Genomic DNA, 27,933 nt, shown 5'->3' on the forward strand with positions numbered 1-27,933 from the left:
GAAAATGGATTTGAAACCAGATTAGAAATTGGACTTAAATTAGACTTGAAATCTTATTTGACGTTAGACCTGAGGTGTATACCTCAAATTAAACTTGAAATTGGGCTAAAATTGAAATTGAATTGAATTGAACATAAAATTGAAATTAAACTTTGCTTGTAAAACTTTCAAACCGACACTTTCTTCAATTTGAACTGAATACACTGAAAGACGCCGGATTTGATTTGGGCGTGAAATTGGATATTAATTGGTCATAAATTTCAACTTGAAATTATTGTTAAAAATGAATCGAGATTAGACTTCAATTGGGCTATAAATTGGTCTTCGAATTGGACATGGAATTTAACACGAAAGTTTGCTACAAATTAGACATGAAATTGAACTTAAAATTAATTTTATTCGAAACTGGGCAGTGAAACCGAAATCGGACATCAAAATGGACATTTGGACTTAAAATAGGAATATAAAATGGATTTAAAACAACTCTTCAAACTTTACTTCAAATCGGATTTAAAAATGATCGCAAAAATACCGGAGAAACAAATTAAATCTTTTCGACTTTCTGGTTACACAATAATAATTTTGTCTGTGTCTGTTGCATTGATACTTCAGCCTGGGCACGCCATTGGTTTTACCTTTGTTGACTAATTTGTTTGAGTTTGCTTAATTATTGCTTAAAACCAATATTTTTGCTAAACATTTTTTCATCATCTTACATGAACCGATGGGTTTACACGCGGGTTTTTCTCACTTTTTTGGTATTTTACAATAAAGAACAGCAGTAGTAAATCGAAATTTCTCTTTCCGTTTTCCTACCCAAACAGATCGTCTTTCGTGACAGCCCTCTGGAGCGAACTGAAAGTCTCAGTCCCTCGTTCGGATCGATTACCTGTTCGACGTACTACCGCTAAATCACCCACAGGATCGATTGCGCCAAGTTTTTTGTTCTATAACGCCAGCCAGCGCAGTCCAGCCATTCACCGTTAGGTAGAACAACCTGCCTGCCTGCATCGCCATCGATCTCGATCGAGCCCGAGCACTTATGGTAAGTTATAGTTTGCAATAAAGAAACTTTGATTTCCATCCCGCGCCGAGGCGCGCCGGGGCGCTCGCAAAGTGCGGCGTGGCAACCAACAGCGGAAAAAAACGTATAAAAATAGCAAATTCTTATCCATTGGGTTTGAGCTTCTTAACTGGCCGGTCGCCAATTTGTTTTCTCGCAGAAGGAAAACAACTTTTCATATTCTCTGACAACTTCCTTCGGCTGCAGCATGCAGCGCATCTGCCGGTGCGCTGCGCTGCATCTAGCTAGGCTAGGCCAGTTCCGTGCCTACAACTTACGAACAGGGAGATGGAATAGAAATAAAACCGATAAAGTCTGGCGATTAAATTACACAATTTATTATCAGTATTTACCTTTCTCGCCCAACGAGTTGCTGCAGCAGAACGGCGAAAGATGGATGCGGTGCAGTTCTTTAGCTAATGCACGCCTCCAGTAAGCACCAAGAATGTTCCCGCAGAACGCTAAAAATAGATAAATCTCTTCCTCTCGATTGCCAGGGAGAAAGTTTATCCAGATAGTTCAAGGGTTAAGTCAAGCAAAGGCAATTGCGAATCGAGCGAACGTGACTCTCGTCTATTCGAAGGTACCGTTAGTATCCTAACAAATTGGCCAACTTCAACCGGAACTCGGGCTAGTCTGGTCTGCGCTTCTTTCCCAGCAGAACATTTCTCATCCACAGCGGATATCTTAATTTCATCTTGCTAGAATTGCTCTCATCTGTGTCGGTAATTTGACGTAATCATTTATTCTGTAAGACAGAGTCGTTCCTCAATGACTGTCATAAGCGTTTGCCACAGCGCAAGAAGTGCAAAATTAATTTAAATTCGTTCAAACATCCAGCAGTCAGCTTGCGAACAGATAATCGTTTCCAACACTAGCACACACGTTCTATATAAAATTAATAAAATCTCGTCGTGATGATAGTCATTCCGTGCTCTAACAGTAATTACCCTTTATCATCATTAAATTCTATTATCGCCGAGCAGTCAAACCGGGAGCTACCAAAGTCCCGCGGGAAGGCTTCTGTTTCGCTCGCGTCAAGTCAATCTCTAACGGACCCCAACTGTAGTGCCCGCGGGATAAGCTAAGGTGTGCAATCATCCGTTATTATCATTATCACCACCCTTTGCTTCCGAGAGAGACAGCAGACTGCGGGTCACATTTCCACAAATCCTGTTCTGCTGCAGGCTGCCACTGCTGTTACTGCTCTATTCATGCTAAGAAGCTCAAGCTCTACTAAATGTCACAGCCCCGATGCTGCTGTTCAACAGTGTCACTGGCTAGGGGCCAGCCAGCGAGCCAGCCAGCGACCGGCTTGAATGATGATCGGCAAGCGTGGTTCTCGCTTTATGTGAGCCATTGATTAAAATTATAACAATTCTCCTTCTGTTTGATGGGGAGCTACCACATACGCCAATATGGGCTGAACCGAGCAAATAGCACAGGCAGGCAAACGGAAATTAGCGATTTGAGTTGTTTCTTCATTGTCGTATATTAAATGCAGCACCGTTTGGCGAGCGTTGCGATGAGGAGAGCAGTTTAATCCGTGGCGAAAGAGGTTTGTCGCGTTGAACACTGCAGCAGTAGCGTTCAGCGTTTGTCCGAGTGTTGTTTAGAATATAAAGATAGATGTCAAATTTATGGCAAATCTACCGGACAGCAGTTATTAAACATTGATTGGGTGGCTGAGATTGCGAAACAATGACACTTTGAATGGAGCAATAAATCGAAAATTGCGTAGCTCAACCTGATGAATGAAATGCAATTTTTAGTGCAATTAATTTAGTCTTTGTTGTCAATTTGTCTTTACAATATGTAAACAGAAAATTGTTTTATTTCTGTTAATAATAGTATATGATGGCGACGGATTTAAAACAGCTAGCCGAAACGTAATCAATAAAGTTCAGTTTCATTCAAGTTTCATTCATCATTGAAGCAACGCTTAAGAAGTTATGTACCACTCGAACGAAGCTATAATTGGAGCATGAATAAAATCTGCGGAATTGTAAAATTTTCCCAATATAGCTTGTTTAGTAACAATTTCGGAATCCCCCAAGGCAGCATATTGGGACCTCGACTGTTTTCGTTGTTTATAAATGATATCACAAAATTTTTACCTCATGACACACGATTGTTGTATGCCGATGATATAAAAATCTACCAGCTTATTCAAACCCCAAGCATTAATCGATTTGTTCATCGATAATTTCGTAATCCCAAATTACTGTTCGCATGTGCAATTATATGGGAGTACGGACATCTAAAGAAAATTTGAGCGTTCAAAAGTACCACAAGATCTTTTACTATACTGTTACTCTGTTGAGATGCTCTTCAGATGCTCTTCAGCGTTTTTCCACATGAAAATACGATCACAGAGCACTTAGGTACACTCAAAACCAGCCGCTTTCGGGAGTACCAATCATGAAGGTCATCAAAATGCTGCTTACGGTTCGAGGCAAACTGTTGTCGAACGTACGACAAGGTAGAGCTTGCGCTCGTCGGCGTAGATATAAAATCGACAATGAAAAAAGTAATGGCCCCAGGTTACTCCCTTGAGGTACGCCCGAGCAGTTTGTGGAACATTGCGATTCATGACTTCCTATTGTTACGGACATAGTTTGGCCCACAAGGTGTGAAGCAGTTAAATATTGATAGGAGAATGGATGAGAAACAACCGCATCACAGTTAGTATTTGTTAACTGGTGTTTTCTGTTGATTGAAATCATTGGTGAAGTGTGCTTAGTTGTTAAGTTTTGTTAATGTTGATTTTTACGCCGCCTTGAAAACTGTACTGTGCACTTTCACTTTCACTTTTACTGTGGCTTTTCCTAGCCATGTTAATTATTCATTAAGACGTTTTACTTGTCTTTGACTCTGTCGTAAACAATAATTCTTTTTATAGGAAACTGAGAGAGTGTCAGATGCGGAGCATGATAAATTAGATGAACTGGAAAATTACGATATGTAGTCTAAAAATATATTGGATCATTCAATGGCAAGTGGGATTCCAACCCACACTCGTTTACTTGGTACCCAAAGGTTTTAAGTAATTAAACTACTGCCGCGTCCTTATATTAAATAGACTCATATCCAATTTCATTTCCCGAATTTTTTTATCATTGCATATATGCACTATCCCCTCCCCCTGCCGACGGTAATTAGTTTTGAATGATTGCCCTTTGCTTCCACCGCCGAAGCAATTTTTTTGGCTAACATATCGTAATTTTCCAGTTCGTCCAATTTATCATTCTTCGCTCCTAACACTCCCTCACTTTCCTATAAAAAACTGTTGTGAAAAGATACTGAATTTTGGTGACGCCTTGTAAACTGCCTTTTTTCATTTTCAGGTGGCTTTTCTCAGTTAATTATTCATCAATAACAATTTATGTCTAATGAAATTATTGATAAATAACAAATAACAAGTAAAAACTACAAGGAATACAGCTAGGGCTGTCTAACCGGTAGTACCGGTAGTACCGAAACCGGTAATACCGGCCAATTTTTGGATACCGAAATACCGGTTTTGGAAAGGCAAAAAACCGGTATTTCCGGTATTTTCTAATCTGCTTGTTTTTTCCAACTCCTTATTCGAATAAGAACTAAATTTGATAAAAGATTATAAAACTCTTAGAAAAACAACTTGGTGTTAATGCCGACGAGATTCTTCGACTACTAACAATGAACAGAGTGCAATTGTGGGTCAAATTATTTTAGCTCTTGAACTCGTTTAAGGCACAGTAGAGTAATGTTGCTGTAAAAATGTTTCATTGTATAAGCCAGACGTCGCGTTTCAATTTATTTTTGAACAACTTGATATTCAAAAGCCACCAAATTATTCGAAGCTCTCAAATAACGAATTTAGGAAACAAGATCAGGGCCCAGAAACGTTACTTACAATAGTAACTTGCAGTGTTGGGCACCGCTAATTCGCTAATTCCCTAACCAATTCAATTTGCTCGATAATCGAGGAAATCTCGCTAATCACTAATCGCAAACTGCAAATTAACAATCACAGTTTATTTTTGAACATATCACAACTTGCATTGTAATCTATCACTGTAGAAATTATTACTTTCCTAATAAAACTAAGATCAAAACCTATAATAATGGATAAAATGCTCTACAGTTTATTAATTTCAAAATTAACAGCGGCACTTCATTTGGAATTACGGATTAGCAACAATTCGGATAATCTGAGTATAAATTATGAAGCTCAATTAGCGTTTCGCGATTGCTCGGTTAGCGAATTAGCGGTACCCAACACTAGTAAATTGTTTTTTTTTTTTTTTTGTATGCCAGAAGGGCATTGGGTTAAAAGGCCACTGCGACAGTCTTAATGATCGTCTTTTGTGGCAGGCCCCGATTGCTGTACACAGTTTACGGATCGCTCATACCCATTGATGGAGTTGAGCGGAATAGTTGTAATCCTGTGCCCCAATTCGGTACTACATGGTTTATAAAGCCAATGACCGTTTTGGGATTTAGGCTCCATACCTGATATGGAGTAAGATAAGTAAATAGTAAATTGTTATTCAACAATGAAGTAATGAAGCTTCAGTTCTAACAGGAGTAGCGCCGCTTCGTTTCAGAACTGGCATCAATCAGCTTCATTGAAACGATTTTCACTTCATCATGACGACCGGTTTTAAAGTTTCATTTGTATTTCTCTATCAAATATTCAGAAAAAGGTCAGCCTAGACTTTGAATGCAATTGAATTGAATTTAAGTAACATTTCCTACATTAATCTACTCAACATCAACAAATCGTGCATGACTGGCAATCGTCATCATTTGACACAGTCAGTAGCTTCAGCTGAAGCTTGCTCGAAACGTTCTGTTCAACAAATGAAACAAGTCTCTTCATATATGAAGCGAATGTAAGGGAAAGTTAGCTTCATTTTTTTTGTTTCGACGATGCCGGGCTCTGATCAGAATACGGGGATCTTTGCGCGTTTTGAGCATTCTTGCCAACAAAGGATCTGCCAGGAAAGAATTTGGAATATTTTTCAAGTCTTTCGAGTGATACATTGATTACACAAGGAGATGAAATCTGCATCCCACTATCTTGGAATAGTGGGATTGATAACAGAGAAGAGAAGGTATTTGTGAACGATGAAGAAGAGGATGACGTTATGCAAGAGTTCCGGTTTGGGGATGGAGAAAAAATTGTTGAGAGGCTGTAGGAGACCGGGGCATTAATTATGCTGGAAGCAACTATACAAGATATTTTGTAAATAATTAAAGGCGGATCTCCCTAGTCCCTACTATAAATTTGAAGAAATGAAAGGAAAGTTCCTGATGTGCTTAGAGCTGTTCGCTAGACATCGATGAAAGCGGAAGCTTTCTCAATGGTTGGAAGTGTTGGCGATAAAATTCGTTCTGTAGTAAGGGAATTAAATCGCTAAGTGTATTATATCTGCTTCAATTCTATTTTGCTAAGCAACAATACTGAAGCTAAGGTTTCAAAATAAAAAGATTTACTGAAAAACATCAATATTTCTATTTATTTCGAATAATCTGCCAATACCGGTATTTTACCGGTATTACCGGTATTTTCTACGCCAATACCGAAATACCGGTTTTCACCAAAAGCGCCCAATACCGACAGCCCTATATACAGCGCTAAGGGTTGTACGAAAGGGTGACGTAGCACTATATCAGATCATCAGATCAAAGACTAATGTAAACTGCATTTCTGGTATATGTATGTTTATAAGAATCTGTGAGTGCCATTGTGTAAGTGAATGTTTAAAAGAGAAGAGCGAAATATTTAGATTCCATTCTTCATTTAATGCAATGGTGGCTTTGAAAATACGTGGACGGGGGTTCATAAGTACAACGCCTGCAACTTTTGAGACATTGAAATTTTTTTTAAAATCTCTTGTGTGCATCATAAAGGTTGAAACGTTAATGAATTACCCTCCTACCACAGGGGTGAGGGGTATCAAAGCATCATAAAATAAATAAATTCATGCCTCCAAAAAACCCACGTGCCAAATTTGGTGCCATTTGCTTGATTAGTTCTCGAGTTATGAAGAAATTTGTATTTCATTTGTATGGGATCTCCCCTTCTTAAAGAAAGCAAAGGTTCTAATCCACCATAGAAAAAATACCCCCCTCCCCCCCTGTTAAAAGACGGATGGGTCTCATTATACCATAGAAAAAATTTCTGCCTTCTAAACCCCCCACATGCCAAGTTTGGTTCCGTTTGCTTGATTAGTTCTAGAGTTTTGAGGAAATTTGTATTTCATTTGTTTGAGAGCCCCCCTTCTTAGAAGAAGAAGGGGTCTCAGTACACTGTAAAAAAATAATCCTGCCTTCTGAAAGCTCCACATGCCAATTTTGGTTCCTTTTGCTCGATTAGTTCTCAAGTTATGAGGAAATTTGTATATTATTTGTATGGGGCCTCTCCTAAAGAGGTCAGGAGTCTCAATTCACCATAGAAAAAATTCTTGCCTTCTGAAAACCCTTCTTTCCAAATTTGGTTCCATTTGCTTGATTAGTTCTAGAGTTTTGAGTTCCATTTGCTTGATTAGTTCTCGAGTTTTGAGGAAATTTGTGTTTCATTTGTTTAGGAGCCCCCCCTCTTACGCCCCCTTAAAATTGCTCTCTCACATTTTATCATCATTTTATCTATCTAACGACATATAAATTGTTCAGTTTCGTTCAGTAGTTTAGTAGTTATTAGCATTTGAAATCTTTCATTCAAACGTTACTCTTCCGTTTTCGTTTTCACAAAGTGCTACCCAGTCCCAGTATAGTAAACAAAGACATAGTCCTACGTCAAAAGAAGAACAGATATAAGTTTCAGGAATAAACTTGAGGCGTTTTTACTTAAATATTTAAGCTTTTTAAAAAAAGTCTCATTGCAGCCTCCCAGATGACTTCAAGGTAAGACGCTGGTCCAACGAGCTAGTCGTCTTATGTTCGAATCTCAGCTGGTAGAGCCTGTTAGAGCCGAATAAAAACAGAAGGTTAAGTTTCGAAAAACGAAATGTAGCACCTAGGCTCTGCTTTGCTTTTTGCTTATTGTTTTTATAACCCCCCCCTCCCCCCCCTCCAGCTGTCCAACATCGGAAGTACAAAAACCTATGTGACCTAAAACTACACAAACAAATGGACACACGTACGCACACAGCCAGAAAGAGAGAAAGAGTTAGAGAATGAAAAGAGAGACGAATATTGATAAAAAGAGAAAGCGAAATTGAGCAGGAGAGCAACAGACACCTATATCATAGCAGATCAAAGCAAAATTGAAAAATATATTGTTAAATTGTGAGAAAGATTGGATAAAAGAGAATGAAATTGGGAAAGAGAAATAAATAAATACAAACGAAACAGAGACATAAACAAACAAAGTAGAGAGAGAGAGAGAGAGAGAGAGATAAAAGAGATAATATCAATGATAGAGATATAACATTATTACTAAAAATACATTGATATCATTGATAACGATAGAGATAGAGAAGGGAGAGAGGAGAAATTAATAAAACAGCAAGACATAACGAAAGCATAGGAGCTTAGGAACGACAGCATAGGAAATGAAAAGAAAGAAAGAGAGAGAACGAAATAAATAAACCGTAAAAGAGAAAAAGAAAGGAAGGAATAAATAGAGACAACGGGAGAGAAAAAAACTAAATAAATAGGGAGGACGAGAAGAAGAAAGAAAGGAAAAAGATAAAGACGGAAATTAATAGAAATAACTTTTTATTTTATTCTATAATTTTCTAGAGAAGAATAAATAGAAAGATGAAGACAGCAATAATGAGACAGACAGATGAGAGAAGAAGAAGAGAGAAAGATAGAGAGAGAGGAGCATGAAAGCATGAGAGAGAGAGAGAGAGTGAGAGAGAATATAAATATATAAAATATAAAAATAGACAAAACAAGTTTGATGATGATGATGATGATGATTTATGATTTTTTATTTATTTACTATTTGATGGGGCTTTCAACCGTTGGTTGGTTCGCCCCAATTATAATTTGTAGTTCCACTAAGAGTTTCATCAGGCCACAATCGCACTTATTCTGGTGATTGGCGACGATGTCGCTTTTTTAAATTTTTATGTGACTTGCAGCACTAGCCAACTTCATGTAAGTTATAAGTAAGTTAAGACTTTATCACTTTTTCTGGCATATTTCCCAAGCACAGATATCAAATTAGTATAAGTCTGAACGTCGTAAAGAATCTTCGACCTGTTGGGACGGGGAGACTCTGTCACTTTTTTGCTAAAATTAAAGTAATCGAAATCGCAGCAAACCGATGGCGTATTTAACTGTCGTCCCTACCTGTGACGCAAAGTGATCACGAAGAAAATGTATGGTGAAATTTTACCTTAAAACTTATCGTTAATTTTCACTAATTAGTGATTGAAAAAGCAAGTTATAATAAAAATCACATAATTGCTACATCTATTATGTATCGATCGGTCTAAAAATTATGAAAATCCATTCATAATATTTCATATTTTCCTGACGGTAACTATAATCTAGATTATGGAATGACAGTCTGCGGTAAGACATAGTCCTATGTCAAAAGAAGGAGAGAGCATTGGAATGTAAAAATATAACAAAGGCATTTCAATCTAACCCATCACTTTGAAAATTTATCGGAAAATGTAGAAATTACCCAGCGATAGAAAGCAACAGTAAGTCACAATTGCTTGGATGAACCTTAATTAAATTCTTTCCCCCTGCCAGAGTTAGTAAACATTTATACCTTCTTCCAATTGATTTTAATTGTACAAAAACAAGATACGCTTTCGGGCTATCCAATTACACTTCATAAAATAAAACATGCAGATAAATTTTACGCTTTTACTTCGGCACACAGCAGCACCGACCGAACCGTAGCCGGGCAGCGCGGCCCCATGATAATGATGATGGGAAACATGAGCACAAACAACATCGGGAGGATGTCACTGGCTGATCCCAAGCGCAAAGAACACCGCATTCTCGGTGAGGCTGTGCTATGCTGCTGCAGACTAGACTCGTTACTGATTAGGGGGCCCAAGGAATATAAACGGATTTTGTACTAGCGTCTGTCAGAGAATGATGCATGCGGCAGCCATAAATAGATTTCCAGCTAATAACATCCAGCACCGACCGGCCGATTGCAAACAGGAAAACCGACGACGATGGCGATGGTCGTGTAATTTGCATGCGTCGCCCAACAAACAGCCACGCTTCGTTTTCTCCAAATGAACGGAAACATCCTTCCAGTTTCCATAACTGCTACTACACAAGATGGAGCGAATATTCATACCGCCAATCTGCATTTTTCATTCCCCAACTTTCCTTTGCTGTGCTGCGTTCGCCAGTACATATTCTATTCTTCGAGTGGGCATCATTAGCAATGCCCATCTATAGATACCTCCTCGACCGGGGAATGGGCGAAAAAGATGATGTAGCGTATAATATTTCTATTTTTCCCGCCTCTTTTCCCTTCCAGGGAAAAATATCTGCAGAACTGTTTCTTAGTTACTCGTATTCACAAGTTTCCATTTCGCTCTTCGGCGGCGGCGGGGTTTCACGGCAGAACGGATGCTTGAAAATGAATAGCTGACAATGCTGAAATTCTTTCGCCGAGCTTAGACTCAGATTCCGGTACCTTTTCTGTGATTATCTTCGGTGAAATCTTGTACTCACTTTCAGATTCCCTTTTGATTGCCATAAATAATCGCACAATTTGATGCTACCTCAGGCTGGGAGAGTTCAATGCAAATACGTAGAATGAAATCGAAAATGGAAGTCATTTTTTCCGCACACTTCAAGCACTTCGGATCGGCGGTGGTCACACGCTGCACCGATGCTGGCTGGTTACCTACCTTTCCCTACGCCATGTTATGGAAGACTAATGCCGGTTATTTATTTTCGCCTTATTTTCTGAATGTCGTCTTGTGCTAAAACTGGCATTCTCGTAAGTGCGTTCGGCTAGTTTTGTTTGAGCACGTTCCACGAGCCATAGCTTTAGTTAAATATCGGAAAAGAATATCATCTTGCAAATTGGATTGCTTCCAGCAACGGTTAACAGTCGTTGAAACATGCTAACAAATCATTTCGAAGTTTGATGGCCTAGGGACATTTTTTCCTGTCGTACAGATTCGTTTAAAAATATGACTGAGTCGGCAAAATCGTATTTTTTTCCACTCTCGGACAGGCATGTCAAGGAAATGAAGTTGGATTCTACGTCAAAGATAATAATCATAGAAGCGACGTGATTGAACATAAAATTAAAATGTAACCTCCCTCAATTCGCGGAAGGAAAGATGAAAGATTTCCTCGTTAAGATTTCTTGGCTTGCATTTCGAAACGAATGGCATGCTGTTGACATTCCACTTTGCACAGCACAAGGACGAATTATGTTGCATTATTAAAGTCATGCTTAATGCCGGAACAGAGCACAACCGCCGCGAACGTGTAGGAGAATGTCACGACGCGTTCGCTTGCGAAGGCCGGTTTTCTTCGTTGAGCTTTAGACTTAATGTCGACAAATTGTCCATCAGAAAACGTCCGCATATGAGGTGAGACAGTGATAATAATTCCTAATTGAGAAGCAGTATCAGTACGGAGCATTTCAACTGAATCGAACGTCCACTTTCGCGATGACATTCATAAAAAAAAGGTTTGCTCTTACAAGTGAGATGTCAACCTATGAAGCCTCATGAAGTCGGAACGGGTAAAATACTGCAACGTTCTGCCTTTGGTAACACGGTTTCAGTTACGAGCGAGTTTACCCAGCCTAAAGCATCATCTATTCCCGACCTTTGCCAGCAACGAGAACCCCTGTTCTTGACTCACCACACCAGACATGAGCATGAAAAAGCTTGCATTTAATTAGAGCACAAACCAGATCACGATACCTGAGTTGGTTGGCTGTTCATTTTAGAGGTCGCTGGCTGTTCAGTGGGTAGAAACACTTAAGCGTTTAACACTTCAGCGAAACCTTGAACAGGGCACAGGAAGCGTCCGACTGGTTCTATGCGCTGCTGCCGCCGCAAAACTCATGCGGCGTTGCGTGACTTTCCGATGCGGTGACCCACTGTGGCATGTGAACCATAACACAATGGCTTCGATTGAATGGGAAGCTAGCATTTCCGTTGCGCCCAGACTATCCATACATACACGACGTTGCTGGCTGGCTGGCTGGAATCCGGATGGACGGGAACGATCAGAACGCTTAGATAAGGCTCCGGCTACTGGCAATTTTCTGTTCACCCGAAGCACAGTGAAAGTTTATGATTATTGCTTTATTATTCCAAATATGAAAGCTCCAGCCAGCCAGCCAGCCAGCCTGCGCAGACCGTGAAGCCGAGGGAGGTGATAATTTCAAGGCAGAACAGCGCAAAGCGAACGAAATGGACACGGTTTGGACCAGCAGCAGGCCAAAAGGCATGACTTGAAGCTTAGCTAAAATTACCCCGATTACCCCTAAAGAAACTAAAGAAAGCTGCCAATTGTGTTGAGACGGCAGGCAAAGGAAACGAAATTCAATTCTAAAACATGTTCCATTTTTATGGCAGGTCGTCATCAGTAGAAATGGGTTTGTTATGAAAATTGAACTTGAAAATAAGGTATTTATTTTCAAAGAATCAAATTTTATTTATTACCTTATTAATTTACATTTTTGAAAAGTTCAGTTTGCTTTGCAAAAGAATATTGCCAACAAAAAGTAACTGTTTAATAAAGATGTAAATTTCAAAACTCTTCCAGTCTCAGTTGGTTCGTTATCATTCTACGCAATTGCTGTGTCTCGTAACAATCATAATCAAACTGTGCATTAAGAAACGTAATAAATCACGGGCAAAAGAAACCAATTTTCTTATTGAACACTGACTAACTAACTGACTATTTGAGTTTGGTCTGAGGAATAATGGCTGCTATTGAGATAGCTTTCACGGAAAGAAAAGAACGTAACGAATTGTCCTACTTCTTAAAAAATAATGGTACAGGACAATTACGGCACTGTCACCAAAAACTGATTAAAAGATGACAAAAAGAAACAGATAACGACAAAAAGACATTCATCGAGTGTCAAGAAGGCATCAAAACATGCAAAAAAGACGACAAAAAGATGATGAAAAGATAGAAAAGGGACAACATTTTTGGTACGACGACGAAAAATTGTTAAAAAAGTAACGAAAAAAACAACAAAACAACAAACAGAAACAATGACTAGAGACAATGAAAAGATGTCAAAAAAGAAGAAAATAAAAATCCTTCGAAAAGACGCCAAAACAGCAAAAAATGACGATAAAAATGGAAAAAAGCGACAAGAAAAACTCCAAGAACAGACGTCAAAAATAACAAACAAACGACGAAATGTATTTTCGTATGAAAAAATGGCAAAAAGACCACGAAACAAAATTACGACAGAGAGATAATCGAAAGACGATGACAAAAAGATGCTAAAAAGAAAACAAGTACGAAGCAAGCGAAAAAAGAAAGATGACAAAAAATACTAAAAAAAACCGACGAAGCGACAAAATTGCCTAAAAAGATAATAAACACAGCAACGAAGATGTAAAAAAGGCGAGACGATAAAAAATGGCACAATAGCAGCAAGACATGCCAAACGACTCCTAATACTACAAACGATGATGAAAAGATGTCATGAAGAGCAAGCAAAAACGCTACAAAAGGACGGTAAAAAAGAAAAATAAATCGTTGAAAACAGAAATATGACTAACAGACGTTGAAAAGAAAACGAAAAACGACAAGAAGACGGCAACACAACCTCACAACTCACAACAACAAGGAACCGTCATAAAGAATGAAAAAATCACTGAAAAAAGACGAAAAATTAAATCGATTGATTGATTGATGCGAAAAGTTTGTAATTCGTCCAGAAATGAATGAATTGAGTATTTTTGTAAATTGTATAAAATGGGAATTTCAACTGCGCGAGCACAGCTAATGGAATTATAAAAGCAAGTAATTTAAAACAATAAAGATCTCCTATTTGTTGCTACTTACATAACAGAATCGGTCCCATTTGTATAAGAAACTACACAGAAAATGGAACTATTAGGCGAGTAGCGGCAGTAATCTTTCAGAAAGTTGGAAAATTTTCGCTTATTGTAATTCATAAATTTATCCAGCCACTCATACAAGGCCAAATGCAAGCGAAATGCTGCCCCTTAATTTGGATATATCTTGGATAGGATCTTTGATTAAATATGAAATTTCACTATAATCTGAATCGGAAGTTGGACTTTAAATTGTAAATAAAATAAAGGCTGAAATTGTTCTTGAATTTATGAAATAAAAGTTGAAAGTGGACGCAAATATTAATATTACACTCGAAGCTGAAGTTGAACCTAGGCTTAAAATTGGATTTAAAACTAAAGTTGAAACGAGACTATAAATAGGACATGAATTTAGTCCTGAAATTGAACTTTGAATTAGATTTCAAATCGGACTTGAATTTGGACTAATTTTGTTTTGAATGGAACTAGAAATTTTACTTTAAATTGAATACACTGAAGTCGCTTTTTACGCGGTATTTTTGCTCGACTATTTTTACGCGAATTTCGGACTACGCGGTTTTTTACGCGATTTTCGGAATTTACGCGGGATTTTTTACGCGAATTTCGGAATTTACGCGTATGTGCTCAAAACGTCTATTTTTTCGCGTATTGTTGAACACAAAGTTTTTTTTACGCGAAATTTTGGTTTTTTTACGCAAATTTTGGAATTTACGCGGTTTTTTACGCGAATTTCGGAATTTACGCAGTTTTTTTCACGCGAATTTCGGAATTCACGCGGTTTTTTTGGGCTGGTACCGAATGGCCGAAACACAAATGGCCGAATTTCAACAACAGTCGCAGAAAAAGGCGCATCATGAAAGGCCGAATTTTTTCGGAATCCCTAAATTGGCAAGCAGTTAACAACTAACTTTAATCAAACAAAAAACAAAATAAGCAACACAACTATTTACTATGATTGAAAGTTCTTTCTTCCCCTAAGAAGCGCAAATGTGAGACCTATTTACCATGTCAGTAGCAAATGTTTCCTAGATGATTCAGGGTAGCCCCCCCCCCCCCCCCCGCAGAAACCACTGCTATTTAGGTGCATGCATTTTCCTAGGTTTACTGACTAGTAGGGATTATCCTTTAAGGAAATCCGAACGAGCGGCAGGGAAATCCAAACGAGTAAAGACAGCGTGTACCCAACGTTTGTGCAGGTTGAAGGCCGTCAATATTTTCGGCCAAATATGAAGTTCGGCCATTCGTGTTTCGGCCTTTTGTGATTCGGCCATTCGTGATTCGGCCATTAGGTATATTATGCCATTTGTTATTTCAGCCATTTGTGTTTCGGCCATTTGTGCTTGGCAGGTACTGTTTTTTTACGCGATTTTCGGAATTTACGCGTTTTTTTACACGATTTTCGGAATTTACCCGTTTTTTTTACGCGAATTTCGGAATTTACGCGGCTTTTTTTAACGCGGGTTTGATTTACGCGGGACGTAACCTTCGTGTAAAAAGCGACTTGAGTGTATTTCCGATTCATGGACCTATAAATGTACTCCAAATTTAGATTTGAAATGGAAGTTAGATTTGGACTGTAATTTGCGAATTTGTAGTTGAAATTTAAGTTGAAAAGATATTTAAAATTGGACTTAAATTGAAAGTTGAAATAATTTTTTTTACGTTTTTTCGGGTTATCCAGCTGGACGTTTAATAGGGTAAAGCTCTCTACTGGACCCTTTTGTGTTATCATCATCATCATCGAGACCTCAAACGTCAGTTCTACCTAAACACACCTATGGCCGCAGGCGGAGGCTTTCCGACCCTGCCCGAACGCCACAACCTGATTCTTAGATTTCTCTAACAAAGGCATTAGATATGATGATGATGATGATGACGAGAGGAAAAATGGTAGATAATCCTGGACATTTTGTGCTACTTAAGAAGTGGAGCTCTCGTCAGTACCGCCTAATACCGGTTGTCCTCAGTCGCGCACCCGCCATCAATTTCCCTACACAAACAACTACAAATGAACTAATAGGAAGACAAATCTCGGTCCAGCAGTCGTTATCAACTTATCAGGGCTCTTCTACCCATGGAACAAATTTCATTTTCTATCCCCTTGACATTTATGCGCTGTCCCGAGATAGATCTACAAAGTAAAACGCGGGCGCTCGCGGTAGTCGACAGAAGCTTTAAAGCAGAGAGTCGCACCAGCCGTTCTCGCAGTCTGCGTAGATGTATGTTTGCAACTGTGTAATACGCTCGAATGACCAATTGTGTCAACGTTAAGTCGTCGAAACGTGTGTCTCTCCTTTTTTAATTTAAAAAGTTAACTAAATTTTTTAATATTTTGCTCCTATCTTTCTTCAGCGGTTCACTTTACCTCTTCTTACCCTCTCCCTGGTTAGCTTTACCTTTATTTCCTTGTGAGATGACTTTATACACTCTAGAATACTTCGATCAACATTAGCAGAAATATTTCTTGACCTTAGTGGGAACATCGTTAGAATGAATTATGTAAAATATTGACATGAAATTTTATTGAAATCGGATTCCTAGGTGAGATGGTCGGATATGGAAATTTACCCGGCCTAAAAAAATTAAAACCCCGTACCTGGCCCGAACCCGATTTTGAGACTATTGCAACCAATGCGAGTTTCGATACGCTGAAAGATCTTAGGGTCATTTGCGTACAACAATCGTGTGCCACGAGGTAATAGTTTAGTAACATCGTTAACGAACAATGAAAACAGTAAGGGTCCCAGTATGCTGCCTTGAGGGACCCCAGAATTGTTGCTGAACCAGCCAGATTGCGATGCAGCCAACTTCACAGCAATTTTTCGATTGCGTAAGTAGGATTCAAACCATGCTACCATTGCAGTAGAAGCTCCGAGTTTATTACATTTTGCACATAGTAACCCATGATCGACACGATCAAAAGCAGCTTTTAGGTCTGTATAGATAACATCTATTTGGAAACTCCGTTCCATCTCACGCAGGCAAAATGAGGTAAATTCCATTAAATTTGTAGTTACAGACAGACCTGCCAGGGAAGAATCCGTGTTGTGCAGTAGAAATATAGTTTTTTTACGGTGAACATCAAATGATTGTAAATAATAGCTTCGAACACTTTCGAGCAAGCGCACAAACAGGAAATCCCACGATATTGTTCAACATTACGCTTGTCGCCCTTTTTGAACACCGGAAACATGAAAGACTCTTTTCAGCTGCAAGGGAAGTGTTGGTATTGCAAAGAAGCCTTAGCCTTAGGACGCGGACGAACTCTGGGGATATATTAAAGAATTAACTCTTGAATTTTGACGGTAAATTTTGAAACAGCTTCATTTGCGTCACTGCACTGCACGTTATACTACGTAATATTACGGGCGGCAGTAATTTAGTGACCAACCGTACCAACCGAAAGAACGTGGATGCGAGCTCCACCTGCTATTACACTATCCGATATATATTTTCTCTATATCAATATTTTCCTGTTCATCTAATTAATCATCCTTTGCATCAGACATTTCCTGCCTTTCCAAAACAGTAGTCATATACGATTAAATAGAACGGTAGTTTTAATCACGAGACTTGCCGCAGTGACTGTCGGCAGCGCACGATTTGTTTCTATCGCACTGACCGAATAGATAATAGTCTATCTACTCGGTGCATTGGAAAATTTCGGTTTTCGGCTAAAATTATTTTTTAGTTTATGCTGTTAAGATCGACTGAAGTACATATATTGTATTGCGGATTTTCGGCTTTCCAGTCAGTTTTATATTGAAAACGGCTTTTTTATACTGCCTGACGTTTCGGCCTTTGGTTTTGGCCTTTTTCAAAGGTAATACGGTTACGTTTTCTTGTCTAATCGTTGATTGCCAACGGAAGGAAGTTCAAATTCAAACAGCTCCAATTGCATTGGTTTGGTGACAAAATAATGTACACACCTAAACCTTTTCACCATAGTGTACAGTGCACTATTTTTTAGTTTTAAATTCATTCTAGATTATATTTATTACAAAATAAATGTTTTAAACTCGTAAGAACTCATATTTAGGGTGATTCGGAGAAAAATAATCAAATCCTCCTAATACAATAATTTGCAAGACAAAAATTTTATCTTTCTCTCGGCGATTCGCCCATTTTATTATTGGAACTCTCTCCTTTGTAAATTTAGCAACATAGATGATCAAATTTGTTGATAGAGTTCTCAAAATGTTGAAGGCTGGTTAAAAATACGGCAATTTTCAGCAAACTTTTAAACCGTGTTTTGATACAACACACTTATAGCTTTCAGGCGTACTGTAAAACACTGTGGCGACAAGAGCCGACAAGAGTTGTTTTTTTATTAAATTTTATGAGAATTTCGTTTTTATAATGGGCAGCCTATGGGGCACCTTATTGATTTTAAATTTTCATTTTTAAATGGGCTAAGATTCCAGTTTTAAAATGATATGCAACTATAACATTTACATCCGCTATAACTGTTTAATTTTTTGACATTCTTAAAATGACTTTTTCTTTCAAAGTTTTGTAATGGGCAACAAGTCGTCAAGTTTCAACATTATATATTTTGTCTACTGAAATTTCATAAAAATTCTCATGAGCTACAATTCTGTAGTTTGAATCGAATCCCATTTTATTTTAAATCAATTTCCTAATAAATAAAGGACAACATCGTCGAAAATAACTAGTCTAAAATAACATTTTGAGCATTTCCGGGTACGGACCCTTCGTCATCTCACGGCAGAAATTCGCGACGGTGAAAATTAGTTGAATCAACAAAAGACGACCAAAAACGAGACTCTTCAACAAAAGCAAACGAAACCGTGCTGGAAGCAAACAATGCTTACTAAAAACAAACTTTATACAATCGATAATTGGTCAATTATGAAGCAAGACATTGCTACGGCAGCGTTCAAACTTGGAATACGTAATTGCACAGCCTTTCAGCATTCTTGTAATTACCATGCACTCAAACAAATAGATTCGAATTAACATTTCGCTGCTGCAATAAGGAAATAATATACAAACGTGTATAATCCATAAAAAGATGTCATTACGTTGCTAACGAAGACTATTTTTTTACACTTTTGGGAATAATTGCTTCCAAGCGAGCCTCCCGTCCCGGTTGAGGTCATGGGCAAACGAACACGTCCAACACTTCAGCCCAGTAACGCTCTAAATACCTACGTTAATGCAGTTGGGCGCATCGCGCACTCGCTTTCGATCCAGCTTGGCTGCTGCCCGGCTTTGGCACTAATCGTAAACTGTTGGATAACTCCTCTCGGTAGATAATCGTAATGTAAATGGACGACAAGAATGAGGTGTTCTATTTCTTTTATTAAATTTACCCTCTGCTAAGGCTGCTGATGGTCGCTAAGTGTCGCTAGGCGAGAGGATTTTTTATCGCTGCTTTTATTGGCTCCCTCCGAGTTGACACCGCCGCGCCGCGTCACGCCGCCGGTCGGTATGACGTCTCTCTGGAACCGGCTCATAAACAGCGAAGTGAACTGTGAACGCGAGAATCAAATGGAATGACATCTTTTCTTGCTGCGTAGCAGGAAGTCGAACGCAGCCCAGCCAAGATTAAAAAGCTAAATGGGTAATTTATTTAATTTAATTTGCATCATCGCAATGCCCAGGTGCGTAATTCACCGACAAGCTTCAGAACTTTATGACCACATCTGAGCTGTATTCCGGACAACAACTTGTTGGCTGAAAAAAGTCCGATTTACTTCACACATTTTTTGTTTTCAAATCCGCAGAAAATCCGTCAAAGCTTTTACTTTTCACTAACCGGAGCTAAACACACTGATGTTTCACTTTCTCATAGACGCGGTTATTTTTTTTTTGCTAACCGGTCCACCGGACTGCCGTTGTTGTAGGCCTGTAGGCTTTGGATTGTTTGCGCTTTCGCTTACCACCTGGGCCGTCGCCTCGGACCGAAGTTGTCACTGCATGTAATAATAATTCCGCTCGTACGCGTAATCGACGACGACGGTTCATTCGGGCACATTTCGTTTGAGTCACATTTAGACAAATAGGATAAAAGTAAACGACGTTGTGAAATAGTGGAAAAAAATTATCCGGTAAATTTCTTAATCTCCAACACTTTCTACCTTGAGCGATTACGGTCTAAAGTTGGTTATGGTTTCTACTCGTACTCCGTACGCAGCGCACTGGAAGTGACCCTTTTTAGAGTCACTTGGCTGGCGGTAGACCGAAACCGGAGTACGAAACTAATTATGTCGATGTATGTATGAATGGGTATTCATTTGGCCGGCACCTTGAACCTGTAGTATTTTCACGACCAACCGCTGAACCACCCACTCGTGAAACTTTCTGCCCGGGTACGGAGGAACGAGGAGCGTGAGCGCGAACGCGGCGTATTTAATTGGTTTATTGCGTGTGCTGCGGCGGCGGCGGTTGCTGCTATGGTGCTGCTGACGAGGGCAGCTCCGTCCAACCAAGGGAAGCAAAAGCAAGTACGTTCAGAAGCTGCGGTTTGGTTTTCGTTAGAATGAAGGTTTTCCGTAGACGGTAAGAGCAGGATATACGTAGCTTAGCTGATGTATATCTTGGCAGCGCGTTTGCTTGATCCGTTTGGTCGGTTACGTTGGTTTTAGTACGCGAGTGACCTTAGCTAATGGAGATTTATGTACGTATAGACATTTTGTTCACGGGTTTTACTACCAGAAGTAGCGTGTATCTAGGCCTGTACAAGGTCAAAGATCAACTTCCTTTACGGTATGCTTGCCTTAAGAGTGGTCTATGAGCAGATGTAATGTTTTAATGATGTTAACGATATGCAAGTGGAACGTTGCTTTTCTACAAATCATATGCATGGCAGTTACTGTTGAACGTAAATCAGAGTTGACTTAACATTATCTACGATAGCAATCGAAAACGATTCTTTTACAAGGGATAAGCGAAACACTTAATTATTGTAGGACGAATGGACACAAATCAACTTCTGTACATACTTAATTAACGCTTCGATTTAATTAACTACTGCCGCTGGTGATAAACGATATGTCACAAATAAGCAGTTGTTTAACAAAGTGAATTGTAAATTTTATTCCAAGGACAAAACTCAAAGTGTAAGAAGAACACTGAATAAATACCGTGACGTCATGACCAGTTAACAGCTTGTTTGTACATCTTCAGTTCCTAGTGTGATTGATTCAATCAAACCGCTTTTATGTCAAAATCGAGACAGTTTACTGTTTGAAATATTTACAATTTATGACAGTGCAAATAAACAATTATCAGGCAATTTGCTGAAAAAAAATTTAAGAGGAAGAAAATTCATAAAATTATCTTTTCTAACCTAATTTACTGCAGAAAGATTAGTATAGATGAACTGACAAGACGCCTCAGATTTTTTTTAAAAGAACTCTTAAAATTTTGAGTCAGAAAACGTTGTACAGTAACATCTTATGAACAACGAATCGTTATTTATCTTGGAAAATTCAAGTTCAGGTTCGATAAAATGTCATCGATCTGATCTGATGATCTGATTTTAGCGGCTGTTCATAGCGAAAACAGTTATGCAACTACGCTCGATGCTTTGTTCGTACTGCCAGCTCCACCCGGGAGCAAAGAAGTTGCACTTCGTGAGGCACATCGTGTCCGCCGGATGTAGCCCATCTGGCATTTAGTACGTCTCATCCATCCCTTCTGGAAAAAGACAAGGGCGTCGAACGGAAACCAGATTCCGGCCGCACGACGGTGCCGCACGACGGTGCCGCGCGACCGCAAGTGCAGTGGCAACTGAGGAGGAAGGCCGAGAGCAAGAAAGAGCGATGCTCACCGTTTCGCGCCTTGGGCCGGATGGTCTAAGTAACCGGCCAAACGGCGAAAAAGTACCTGGCCAAATTAGAATTTTTTTACGAAAGAATGTTCAAGCTGCTATTCTTTCCACTCTGGCTTGCGATGAACGGGGAGATATACCGAACGGAGTGTCTGCCGGAAGGTGGCGCCTTCAACAAGAAGTATCGCGCGAAGGAAGATGTGTTCGGACCTGGCGAGGCCAAGTATAGTAGAATTTTGAGTTTGGCAACAAATCTGTGTCGCCAAATTGAACGATTTTTCATGATTGCCTTTTTTAACTGGATGAAGGACTGTAGCATATTGTTAATTGAGTCTCGGTTCGGCCCGCGAAATTTTTCATATTTGCAATTTTGTATTTAAAAAGCCCGGTAAGAGCTGTCTGGCCGCGGCTAGCAAGTTTTTGACACCATGTGATAAAACGTAGTTCTACGTCAAAAAAATATTACCTTTCGAAACATTCTAGAACTACAACTCTGCCTGTCTGTTTGTACAGTCTATCTGTCTGTCTATCCAGTCCGTCTGTCTGTCCAGTCTGTCTGTCCAGTCTGTCTGTGCCCAGTCTATCTGTCTGTCCAGTCTGTCTGTCTATCTGTTCAGTCTGTCTGTCTATCTATCAAGTCTGTCTGTCTATCTGTCCAGTCTGTCTGTCTGTCCAGTCTGTCTGTCTATCTATCAAGTCTGTCTGTGTATCTGTCCAGTCTGTCTGTATCTGTCCAATCTGTCTGTCTATCTGTCCAGTCTGTCTGTCTATCTGTCCAGTCTGTCTGTCTGTCTGTCCAGTATGTCTGTCTGTCCAGTCTGTTTGTCTGTCCTGTCTGTCTGTCCAGTCTGTCTGTCTGTCTGTCCAGTCTGTCTGTCTGTTCAGTCTGTCTGTCTGTCCAGTCTGTCTGTCTGTCCAGTGTGTCTGTCTGTCCAGTCTGTCTGTCTGTCCAGTCTGTCTGTCTGTCTATTCTGTCTGTCTATCTGTTCATTTTGTCTGTCTATCTGTCCAGTCTGTCTGTCTATCTGTCCAGCCTGTCTGTCTGTCTATCTGTCTAGTCTGTCTGTCTGTCCAGTCTGTCTGTCTGTCTGTCCAGTCTGTCTGTATGCCTGTCCAGTCTGTCTGTCTGTCCAGTCTGCCTGTCAGTCCAGTCTGTCCAGTCTGTCTATCTGTCCAGTATGTCTGTCTATCCAGTCTGCCTGTCTGTCCAGTTTATCTGTCTGTACAGTCTGTCTGTCTGTCTGTCCAGTCTGTCTGTTTGGCCAGTCTGTTTGTCCAGTCTGTCTGTCTGTCCAGTCTGTCTGTCCAGTCTGTCTGTCTGTCTGTCTATCTGTCTGTCTATCTGTCCAGTCTGTCTGTCTGTCTGTCTATGTGTCCAGTCTGTCTGTCTGTCCAGTCTGTCCAGTCTGTCTGTCTGTACAGTCTGTCTGTCTGGCCAGTCTGTCTGTTTGTCCAGTCTGTTTGTCTGTTCAGTCTGTCTGTCTGTCCAGTCTGTCTATCTGTCCAGTCGGTCCTGTCTGTCCGTCCAGTCTGTCTGTCTGTCTATTCTGTCTGTCTATCTGTTCATTTTGTCTGTCTATCTGTCCAATCTGTCTGTCTATCTGTCCAGCCTGTCTGTCTGTCTATCTGTCTAGTCTGTCTGTCTGTCCAGTCTGTCTGTCTGTCTGTCCAGTCTGTCTGTATGCCTGTCCAGTCTGTCTGTCTGTCCAGTCTGCCTGTCAGTCCAGTCTGTCCAGTCTGTCTATCTGTCCAGTCTGTCTGTCTATCCAGTCTGTCTGTCTGTTCAGTTTATCTGTCTGTACAGTCTGTCTGTCTGTCTGTCCAGTCTGTCTGTTTGGCCAGTCTGTTTGTCTGTCCAGTCTGTCTGTCTGTCTGTCTATCTGTCTGTCTATCTGTCCAGTCTGTCTGTCTGTCTATGTGTCCAGTCTGTCTGTCTGTCCAGTCTGTCTGTCTGTCCAGTTTATCTGTCTGTACAGTCTGTCTGTCTGTACAGTCTGTCTGTCTGTCCAGTCTGTCTGTTTGTCCAGTCTGTTTGTCTGTCCAGTCTGTCTGTCTGTCCAGTCTGTCTGTCTATCTGTCTGTCTATCTGTCTGTCTATCTGTCCAGTCTGTCTGTCTGTCTGTCTATGTGTCCAGTCTGTCTGTCTGTCCAGTCTGTCTGTCTGTCCAGTCTGTCCAGTCGGTCCTGTCTGTCCGTCCAGAAGTTTATCATAGGCAACAGTTTCGGGAAATCTATCCCAAGTAACAATTCTAAGTTTTATTACATTCCTCTAGGTTTTCATGACCAATTTCATAAAATCGCTAATAAAACTGCCTTCCGCCGGTCAAGAGGTTCATAAGAATGAAGACAGAACGTTTTCATAACCTCTTTAGGAATCAGGTTATAAGCTTAAGTAGTCCTACCACACTCTGCAGAAAACAGCAATATAAAAAGCATAATCGGTTTTATGCTTCTCACTACCCGACAGCTACCGCTATTAATATTTTTTTGAAACGATGATTTTACAATTGATGAAGGGACGGTAAGGGAAAGTAATGAAGAAGGATTTTTTTTCCGGGAATGAAGGGGAAGGGTGGAAAGGAAGGGGGGGGGGGGGGTAATAGTTAGCTATGCTTAACAAGTTGTCGTTGTGACTCCTATCTTTTGTCCAATGCTGGAAGGTGCATGGGTCGAACCAAGCTGTAATCAGAGATTATAACCGGATTTGAACCCACAACATGTTGTGATATTAATATATGCCTGACCTGTCTGCCTACCTATATCTTATATATAAAAATGGAAGTGAAAAAGTTCGACCGCGCATCACTTGAGAACGGAGCGTCCGATTTGAGCCGTCTTTTCTTTATTGTGTTCGTTTCCACCACCGCTATGTTTTTACGGCGAGAAAAATTGAAAAATTTACTCGGAAGATAGGAAAACTCGAAAAATTAGTTTTCCATATAAAACCCGCAACGCATTGTATGCGCCATGTCGTTGGCTGCTTTGATCATCGTACGATTTTTTGCAGCACCGTTGTCGTATTCAAACAAACACGTGGTTACCTTCATTGGAATCGCCACATCTAACAATGCTATTAAACTTTTTTTTGGGTTTACAATTTCAGAAAATAACCAATCAATAGGTCCAACTTATTAATCAACCTAAACTCAAGCCTAAAGTGTCAGCAATAAAATTCGTTAATTTCATTCATTCGTTCATTCATTTATCAAATTTATGAAACAAACACGAATCATTTTTATTCCTTTTTACATCGGATGCGTAGCCAGAAGCACTAAATTCACTAAATTGCCACTTCCCAATCGTCAAATGAAGAATACATTTTGCATATGTTAACTGAATATCAAGCTAATAAATCAACAGTAAGAGCATATGATTTAGAATTTTTAAAAAAATAGTGAACGAAGCAACTATTATACATCGTATCTAAGGGATCAGTCCCGGCGTAGTGGTTAGCATTCACGCCTTTCACGCCGAGGATCCGGGTTCAAATCCCAACCCCGCAGAAGTCACGAATGACCCAAGCTGGTTAAAGTGACTATAATCAAAACAAAAAACAATCGTATTTAACTTTCAGTCGATTTCATTTCGTATTAGACTCTTTAGAAGTGTAAAAAAGTTTATAAAATGACGCTTTTATGTAAAATTGTTTTAGTGCGTGAATTACCAAAGGAACAATACAGCGATCAATTGATTTTGTGGAATAATAAAATTTAGTTTGTTTTGAGAATTGAGAATAACAGTTATCGAGATTCAGCAATGCAATTCCTTTGGGTAATTCTTATCAATAGATTTATGAATCATAAAAAAAATCTGATGACTATTGATATTGAATACATACCACAATATAAAATTGACCCTTAAATTATCGAGAAATTCCAAAGTTGCAGCAGACGATATTAGCCGTCGTACCAAATTTTACAACAAATATATTAACATCCAGTATTACTATTTTTAACCAGCAGAGTTTATAAAACAAGACTCAATGCAACTACCACAAACACGACTGTTGATATTGCGGGGATTGGCAAACCAACTTTTACACCGATATGCATTTCTTACTAATGACTTAATACAGTTGTTAAATTTAGACAGTCTCTGAAATCCCAGCGTTTAATAAACCAAACGCAGAACTCCTTAGACAACGGCAAAACTTGACTTATACCTAGAAAATATATCTTTTTCTAAAACGCAGCAGGAGTTCATCTGAAGTTTACATATTGTATATTTAGCCCAATTTGTGGCAGTACGAAGTTTGCCGGGTCTTCTAGTTAATATATAAATATTAATATATGCCGCATTTCAAGGTCATGACTAAAGTCACGAGTTTGGTCAGCTACCGCTATAATTCAATGAGGTATTTCGCTACAAAGCTATGGAGCATTATAGCTTACTCTGATAAAAATCAAAATCAGTCCGCTAGCTTTGTTGACTTGAAAATACACCCGTAAGCAGAAAATTAGATCATCCTGATCGATTTGGTTTATAGCGACCATAATAAAAATATTCCATAGAATAATTATTAAATTATCAGCAGTCTCCGTTGGTTTGCAGCATATGCTCATTAAATTTTCTCGTGCATATCGATATGATAGATGGATGAAGAATAAAATCAACGCGTCGTCGAAATTTTACTAATTTTTTCGAAAATTGGTTAGGCCATTGCAAATCATATTTTAAGTTTTTGTCAACCTCCCTTTTGGAAATTGGCTTGAAAAATCGGGGGGCAAAAAAAAATTTTAGGATATGAGTCAAATTTTTTTTAAAAAATCTATTGTCTGTGGGCTCTACAATCTGAAAAACTCGAAAAATGAGTCTCCGAATTGAATTAACGCTTCTAGCACGAAACAGAAATGGAAATTCGAACAATGGAATTTCCGAAAATCGTCCAAAAAAATTTTCCTTCGTTTTTGTCTTTGTTCGTATATTTTTGCATAGAAAATAATAGCGTATATATTATAAGCAAGAACAGATTCGGTTTTCACGTTAAACCTTAAAAAAAATTCTTAAAATCCATGTTTTAAGACCAAAAAATTCTCTTTGTATTGACCAGCATCCACCAGTGCCGTCATATTTTGGCATTGAATGCAATTTGTCTATTAACTAACTTTAGATAAAATCGCCGTACGGTGCCCGTCAAATGTCAGCTTTCGGTCCAAAACGATACCAAGACCACTCACGAGATCAACTCTGCTTATCGTTTGCCTATTAATGGCATTCTCGAAGAGAATTGGCATTTGTGTTCGGTGAAATGCAATCACTTCACATTCAGCTGTGCTTATAATTAAACAATTCAGTTTGTATCTCGTCATAAATTTATACAATAAAGACTGTAACCTCGACAATACGAATCGTTAGGTAAATTTTAAAATCATCGACGTAAACTAATCTACACCCATTATCTTTGGTATGAGCTGCATCACTGAAGAATATAATGAGAAGAAGATGGCCAAGATTGCTATCCTGCGGTACACGTGATCTGTTAGGGAATACAGATGATAAATCCGATCCAAGCTTAATTACAAGTCAACTCTGTGACACAAGAACGATTTCAACCACATGACAAACCGATGGGAAGCTCCTAAGCGCAAAATTTTAGTAAGCAGTGATGATCAATTCGGTCCAATGCTGCTTTCAGAACTATATAAACTAGGTTCACTTGTACTTTACGGTCAGGGATCCGTGCTGATCTAGCAGAATAGTTTGATTCACTTACCACAGCAGCTTTCATGTCAACTGACAGATGGCGATAGAAAAAAAACTGTTATTTTAGATCTCTCCAATAATATTTGTTGAACTTTCAGTTAGCATTGAGAGAAAAATAAAACACGTTTAGGTCATAGGATTCAGTACAATTAAAGCTTTTAATTTCTGCGAAATAACTTCACAGCGATCATGGTCAGGTATTGGCTCGCACGCCCACATTTTGATCATTTCCACCGTCACTGACCGCGTCGCGATCGTATACAAACCGCCCGCAAATAGCGATGATGCCATCGTTTTACCCCAGGCAAGGTTGAAGTCCGCAAGAGCACAAATCAACCAAAGCGACAGCAAGTTTACAGCCCCCCGCGTCCCCCGACCGG

At 39.3% G+C, this 27,933-nt stretch overlaps 1 protein-coding gene across 1 annotated transcript in view; it reads left to right on the forward strand.

Annotated features, from left to right (window-relative positions):
- Positions 1-27,933, forward strand: part of LOC128733676 (uncharacterized) — a 106,714-nt gene that overhangs the window by 32,235 nt on the left and 46,546 nt on the right. The window contains exon 2 of the mRNA XM_053827428.1: positions 825-1,045. The gene's annotated coding sequence lies outside the window, so the exon portion shown is untranslated. The remainder of the gene's footprint in view (positions 1-824; positions 1,046-27,933) is intronic.

This window comes from Sabethes cyaneus, chromosome 2 (assembly GCF_943734655.1).
Source record: "Sabethes cyaneus chromosome 2, idSabCyanKW18_F2, whole genome shotgun sequence".
Classification (NCBI taxonomy): domain Eukaryota; kingdom Metazoa; phylum Arthropoda; class Insecta; order Diptera; family Culicidae; genus Sabethes; species Sabethes cyaneus.